The sequence below is a fragment of the Eptatretus burgeri genome, chromosome 2 (genome assembly GCF_056783735.1).
Source record: "Eptatretus burgeri isolate ZD-2024b chromosome 2, Ebu_testis_v1, whole genome shotgun sequence".
NCBI lineage: Eukaryota > Metazoa > Chordata > Myxini > Myxiniformes > Myxinidae > Eptatretus > Eptatretus burgeri.
This window is the reverse complement of record NC_140962.1, coordinates 82951848-82959229: the sequence shown is the minus strand read 5'-3', so window position 1 is coordinate 82959229 and position 7382 is coordinate 82951848. Positions and strand designations below refer to the sequence as shown.

At 45.9% G+C, this 7382-nt stretch overlaps 1 long non-coding RNA gene across 1 annotated transcript in view; it reads left to right on the top strand.

Moving 5' to 3' along the window:
- Positions 1 to 3072: 3072 nt before the first annotated feature.
- Positions 3073 to 7382, top strand: part of LOC147032442 (uncharacterized) — an 86047-nt gene continuing 81737 nt past the window's right edge. Inside the window, exons 1-2 of the long non-coding RNA XR_015055163.1 lie at positions 3073 to 3201; positions 3368 to 3476. This is a non-coding gene — a long non-coding RNA (uncharacterized LOC147032442). The remainder of the gene's footprint in view (positions 3202 to 3367; positions 3477 to 7382) is intronic.

The following is a 7382-nucleotide window of genomic DNA, read 5'->3' as shown; positions in this document are numbered from 1 at the left end:
TTGATGTGATAACCATTGCAGACTGGCAGCTTATTGGTAGTTATCATCTCTGGAATGTACCCACCCTCCGCATAATGAAAGCGAAAAGGCAAACTCAAACATTCACTAATGATGCAATTGCTGTTTCCACATGGGGCTAGAATGAACTGCAAACCACAAATACATGTCTGAAATGCTTTATTTATACCATCCGAATAATCCTTTCTGTCATTCCTGAAGGCAGAATTTGTTTTATGGCAGAAAGGGGTGAACAATAGGGCCTATCAAAATGTTGCTGATTAGTGATTTTCAGTACATTTTAATTTATAATATTGTCATACAAGTTCCCTGGGTAGTGCTACTGAACTGCAGTAGCCTACAACATGCACATGTTGTATGAGGAAAACATTTATGAACATTTTACAAGTTTTTACCACAGTTAAAGGAATTGCCCTTCCCCTACCCGAGTTCCAACAAGCGTCCAAAATGTGAAATTTACGGATAACCCAAATTTCACCACGCTACTGTGGCATGTTTATGTACTATGTTTTACTCATGCATATTTGTAGCGATGAATGTCCTTGTGATTGTGCCAAAACATTCACACCATGGATCGGTAGTCTAGTCTTCATCACTGTTATCAGGATCAGAGTCCTCGAGGTATACAACCTCTTCCTCGACATCAGCGGGCTGGTTGCTGCAGGTTCGCAACTTGCACATGTCAGTGCACTTCAGGCTATTGGCAAGGCACGTGCAGTCTGGGAGTTTGCATGACCATCCGCACTTGCAGGAAAGCAGTTGCAACACTGCATCCGGTGCTGGAGAACCCTGCATCCACTCGATGGCCAGCTTCCCGTTATCATCAGTGGTCCATCCTCAACCCTTGGGACTTGGAACGTAGGGTTGGCATTGCAGACAGCGCCTCCAAATATCAGCCTGGTAGTTTGCACGGAGGACTAACATGAAGAGGCAGTCTTCACATGGTGGAAGCTGACTGGACTCTATCTCTCCCCGTCTGGCACAGAAGAGTTGATGTCGGAGTTCATTGACTTTCGTGGTGTTGGTAGACGGCATGTACATGTGGCAGGTGACCTCTTGCAGCTTCTGAAAGAGCTCGGTGGATACTTCCCATGAATGACCGAGCTGACTGAAGGCCTCTTGGTAGGTCTTGTCCGACTTCAAGGCGCCCATCTTTTCCCGGCCTGCAAAGGCACTGAATGTATCACAACCGGAGAACACGTGCAGTCCAACCAGGGCATCACAGACACCGTCTCCCATCGATCTTGCAAGCTTGTCAATGTCTCGGAACCGTGTGCGGGTTTGCGTACCACACTTCTGATACACGGGGCATGGGATGTCCTTATTGAAGGCAAGACATGCAGAGCATGCAGAAGCATTCGGGTGTCTGCTTCCTCCTGCGTGGATTTCGGCTCTGCCACTTCCTCCCAGGGGTCCTTGGTTTATTTCCCCCCCCCCCCAAAACGTCAATATCTCAGAATGGTAAAAATGCAAAATACATTCACTAAGCTGCTCTTCTGGAACAGTTATCACATATTGAAATAATCATATAGTCCCTACCAATAACGTAGTAGCCCTAAAGTTTGGTTTCCTCAGATGGTACCGATATATGCCTGGGCCCATGGACTAAGACTATCAAAAGCATGAAATATGTCCAGAGAGAGGGGTGTGACCTCATGTCTGACATTGAGGGTCTCCATCCATTGTCGGATGAGGAGAAGCAGCATGTCCAAGGTGGTGTGATCTGAGATGAGGTTAGTGGAGAAAAGGAAAGATTTTATATCAACTGTGGTGATGGATTCCATGACCTTGCTGATGATTGGCAGGAAGCTGATAGTTCTGTAGTTAAGGGGACCAGTTTTGTTGGAGGCAGACAAGTTTGAAAGTTCATTCTTGAGGTTAGGCAGATGTCTTCTAACTCTCCTGAGTGAACACACACTTGTTGCAGACTTTTTGGAATGCCCTGAGATTGTTTTCGGTCAGATTAGATTTCCAGGAAGAGTAGGTAAGTTGTTTCAGAGCAACTGCCTCACCATGGGTGAGAAGAGTGGTAGGATAATTGGAGGGGAGAGAGGAGAGAGAGCGGAGGAGGGAAGGTTTCTGTGGAAGAAATCCCAGGCCGAGTTACCAGAGGCACTAGATATGGGAGACCATTCCTGAAAAGAGATGGCCACTTGCAGTCCCTTCCAATCTGCTTGAGTGAAATACCAAACTCGCTGGCGTTGAGGCCTCTCTCTGAGAAAAGCCAGAGAGATGTTGACTTTCACAATCATGTGATTAGATGAACCAATTTGAGCAGATGAAGAGCAGGAGACATTTGTGGGGAAGATTGTCATCACCAAGTTCAGAAGGGAGGATTTGCCTTTTTTGGAGAAATCTGAGTTGGAAAGTTCACAGATTGTCAGTCCCACAAATTCGTTACTGAAGTGCCATGGCTGGTGAGAGGTACCAACACCCAGCCAATTTAAACTTGTTAAACGAGGTCTAATTTTAACGCTTTGTCATAGCCAAGTATGGGTGTCTGTAATTGAGCAGTAAAAGTTTTCACTGAGGCCGATGCTTCTTTCCAGTAGTAATTGGTCAGTACTGTATTTGGCATTTTAACGGAGAAACAAGGAAACAGATGTGTCGTGTGCGTTTCCAATCGCAGCAGTGGTTTTGTGTGCGCCTGTTTAGATACAAGATGTTGTGATGGTGGTGGTATGATTGTTAAAAGGTGTTCACCCTTCCCCTTGGCTATGAAACCAATGAAAAAGGACGTGCACATGAGACGACGATGAAGTCACTGATCCCATATCTGTTTGCCCCGTCCTTTCTTATCTGGCCACCATCAAATGTATCTGATTTCACTCAGACAAGATGGAATATTTGGTTGAGTTCATGGTTCTCTCCGAGATAGACGCAGATTATTGCGTTACAGACATTCCGACTCTCGACAATACGTACATACAGTGGAGATCTGATGTCATTGTCCAATGTACTTGAAATACTTTTTTTGTTTTAACCCCTCACCAGTAAGAGTGTGATGTACATAAGTATGCAGTAATACACATTTCCACCACCTACTGCCCCTACAAACTTGCTTGCTATTCCCCACTTCCCCTGCATGGCTAAACTCCCCTACCCGACCTTTGCCCTCAAGCAATGGCTGCTTTCTCTTCTTCTCAAATTTCATTTTTGTTCCAATTTACCACCTCTCTTTGTGTAAGTAATATGTAGATGGATATTTCTCGCAGAATAATTCCAATGTACTTGGCGTTTTGTGTTTGGGTTGCTGTTTGTCCGACCGAGTGTTGAAAGAATGACTGGGTGGAGGCTTGTTTCATGAGGATAATGTGTTTGCGATGTCATCGTTTTGTTTCCTACGCAGCTTGTGTCTGCTGCCTGCATCATTTTCTGGAGGCGTGGCTGTGCCACTGCTGCAGTGCCCCGTTACCAGTAAGCTGATACTCATTTTTCCGACTTCTGAAGGATGACAGGTTGAGTTAACCCACCTGGTGTTATTTTACCATGTTTCACCCATTTAATTTATGTCAACCTCCTTCACCATTGCTACGTTTTGGGCGGGTGTTATGCCGAGCCATTCACGGAAGGGTTTGAATTCCAACACCTTTGAACCTTCCCCATGAAATACTGTAGCTTGAGGCACACCGATCAAGGCAAAACGTCACAGACAGCCACCTGTACGTTGTCACGTAACCGAGTTATTTGCGCAACTTTCGAGTGAAAGTGGGAACATTGCCTCTGCACATCCATGGTATTATTATTCCCCTATAAAAATGTCATCTTGCAATATATCACGTGAAGCATCCAAAATTGGGCTGGGTTCCACGTCAGCCGGTATCCACGACCATTACTAAATGACATTCTTGAAGGATCAGAGTGAACCACAAAAAAAACAAACACCCAAAAACCACACTTTCATTCTTTAGCCAAGGTTCAGAAGCACTATTATGTGGACATCCTGAACTTAGTTGAAGTCATCATGATTTGCACCTGTGCATCAATACTTCTACTGCAGGTTTCATGACTTTGAGAGCAACACACCTTTTTTTTTCAGTCTCAGGATCTGGTAAGTCTTGTATTCAAAGACCCAAAATGTAATCGGATGAATAATGTGGGATCTTGGGTTGGCAGGAGGGCCTAGTGGTACGCACATTCGCTTACAAGCTGTGTCGCTTGGGTTGGATTCACGAGGCAGCTGGAAACCGTCATCTCAGTGAATCATTTCTCATTCATTTTTGTTTCAATTTACCACCTCTCTTTGTATTGGTAATATGTAGATGGATATTTCTCGCAGAAGAATTCCAATGTACTTGTCAGTCGCACAGTCCCACGCATGCGCGTACGGTCTCTCGGACGGACGTTAGACGGGCATCCCATCTGCTGGCATTAGTTGGTGGATGTTAAATATTCCACAGTGTCCTTTGTGAAAAGTCGGTGAGTTATCACCGGCATCCTGAACGAATTACAAATTCCTACCCTGACCGAGTGCTGCAAAGGTAACGACAAACTGCCCAGTGTAATTCTTGGCAAGAGCACTGCTTCGACAGCAAAGATGTTCTGCAGAGTATGGTATGTTGTTGATGTAGATGATTAGGACTTTGGATGAACAAAAATAACAGATTTTTCATCCAAAGCCATTTGTGTCACACACGCGCCAGCTTTGCGTGCTTCTCTTGACATGACGCAGACATTGGTATGAATTGATTCAATCCAGTTGCCCAGAGTTCAAGAATCCACTCTGACCCGATATGACACGCTCCCACATTCCTTTCGTTCCACAGGATTTCTCGTGCTCAGTGAAAAAGTGCTTCCTCAGCACCTTGTCTCTGTGTGACAAGCGTGTGCAGTATGCGTGCGTCATCACCGAGGGCAATGCCTTTCGATTGTTGCTCAAAGCTCCAAACGTACGTCATCTATCGCTGCAAGCCACGACAGCCTGTCATACGCACTCTCCTAGTGAAACCAAATGTTTTTTGATGTTGTATTCTGCTCACATAGTGACATTTAACTCTTAAAATGCTTCTCTTCATTATGTTGGGCATCCTTTTTGAAGTGCAACCTTTGAAAGTAGTCATTATGTAGGATTTATGATGAAAGTTTGTCCAAAAGTTGAATCTGACATTTGGAGGAAGATGTTATCTCAAGATGGCTGTGCTATTGCTGGACGTTATCAGGAACTCCACTTCATTCAATCTTGATAAGTACGGTACGGTGGTGTTTAAGATATTGTTGTGGTTTTGGGAAAGTTACCCGGGTAGTGGGAGAGCATACATGGGACATGTAGGTGACCCGAGGTTCAGTTATTTTTTTCATTAGTCTTTGGATAGATAGTCCTTGGTCTCTTGTTTAAAGGGCTGTTCGGGGGCATGCATTAGCTGGGCTGTATTTTTCTTGTGTAATGTCTTCCCCCCTCCCCTTCTGTCACTTTCAACCTTTATTCCTTCACACCAACCTTCTGTTTAATCCCTCTGTTGCTTTCAATCAGCCCTCCTTCACCCCCATCGGCCTTACCTTCAATCCCTCGGTCGGGCCCGGTTCCTTTCCGTGTTCCTTCCAGCCGCGCATTGCTTCGTAACCCATCGGCTGCGGACCAATGGGAGGAGGAGAAGAAATTTAGATGTGAAGAAGTAGCCAAGAAGCACATGGGACGAGTTCATGCGAGCAGGGATGAAGAGCGCTCCTGAGCAGACGGCTCAGAAAGCAGAAAGGGAAGAAGCAAAAGACAGACGCAGAAAGGAGACGTACAGGACCTGTTCGCCTGTGAGCAAAAGACTACAAGACTCAGAAGGGTTGTGAGGGAAGGAACAAAAACGTGTGAGGGGAAAAGAAAGGAAGGTTTCACGAGCAGTTGGTGTCGAGCTTCTGTGGAAAAAAAGAACACTCCTTCCATGAGCGTCGTCCTGCCCTCTCGGTCTTGTCAGCCACGAAGGACGAGGAGGGTGAACGGCGTACCTCATCGACGGGGGCTTGAGGAGGAAGGATCTGAGGGAGAGGAGAACGAGTCGCACATTTAGCTCGCATATCTGGGACGCCAGAGAGGACTCGCCGACTGGGTCCGGCCACCTCAGTGGCAAGCCTCGAAACTCGGATCCGCGACAATATTTTTGTGGAGATGACCCCCCTGGTGTTACTGTTCCATCTCATGGCTGGTGTTGCTGCATCCCATCTTGTACCCTAGCTGGAAAGCTGGAGACAGTTGAATCTCAGGTCAGTCATTGAATTATATATATATTTTTTTCTGACAGGTTGGAAGGTTCATGGAAGAGCACAAGCACATGCAGACAGACATCAAACGAACACAACCGTTGACCTTGGGGGTGGGGGGGTGGGGTGAGAGGGGGAAGTGGGGTCGTGGCACCACCATCTCCTGCTGTTGCTTTTCTCGCTAATAGTCAGCTGACACTTTTAGAAAGAAATCTCTCCCCAAGGGAGTCCAAACCTGTCGACGCTCTATCCTCTAATTCCTGAGCATCAAGCGAGGAAGTAGTACGTATCATCATTAAAGTCTTTGGCATGCCTCGACACAATGGTCAGAATTTAATCGCCGATCTCCCAGACTCAAAACGGATGCTCGAACCACAATGTCTCCAAGTTTAGTAAATGTTCATTTTTGTCCACCTCTGGCAGAAATGCAGTCCTTTGAGCTCTCGTCTGTACCAGCTGTGAGATCACTGGGATGATCAACTTGTCTTGGCCTGATCATTGGCCTCTAAAGCGAGGTCATGTCAATTGGAGCTACAAGCACTTTTGTAGAGTGAAGCCTTTCTTTGGTCAATCTCAGCTGCCATGTACATACAAAGCATTCATCCTCAATACCACGGCATAACTGCTGCCACCTTTTGAGCTGTTGTTGCATCCCCTCTTGCACCCTGGAGGCAGTAGAATCTCAAGTCATAATGGCAATGGATGTCTCTCAGCAGTAAGACGAAATGCCTGCTGGTTTCCATGTTGTTCAAGATGGCAACCCATTGCCATTTCATGTTGTCTCACTTCCCCACTCACTATCTTCACTGTTTTTGTTCACCAGACTCAATTTGTCCATTTGCAGCCCCCTCTGTCCATCGTCCTTATTTTTCTTTGTCCATTGCCTGTTCACCACTTTAATGGTGGCATGTTAAGTTATCACCCTCTCACTTCACCTCTGTTTATGAAATATAATGTTTTGAACCTGAGCTGTTTTGGTTTTATGTTTCTGCTGTAATTCTGTGAGTTCCCTTTATGGAATGCCAATTCAAAGTGCAAGGTTTCTCTCCAAGCTGCAGCCTTTGCGGGCCCAGGATTTTGTTGACTCCGGATGTTATTATGAAGGAGGTTCCTGTTTCAGCCCCACCTAGCACGCAGCAATCTGATACACAAACACCTGAGCTTGATCAAATGGG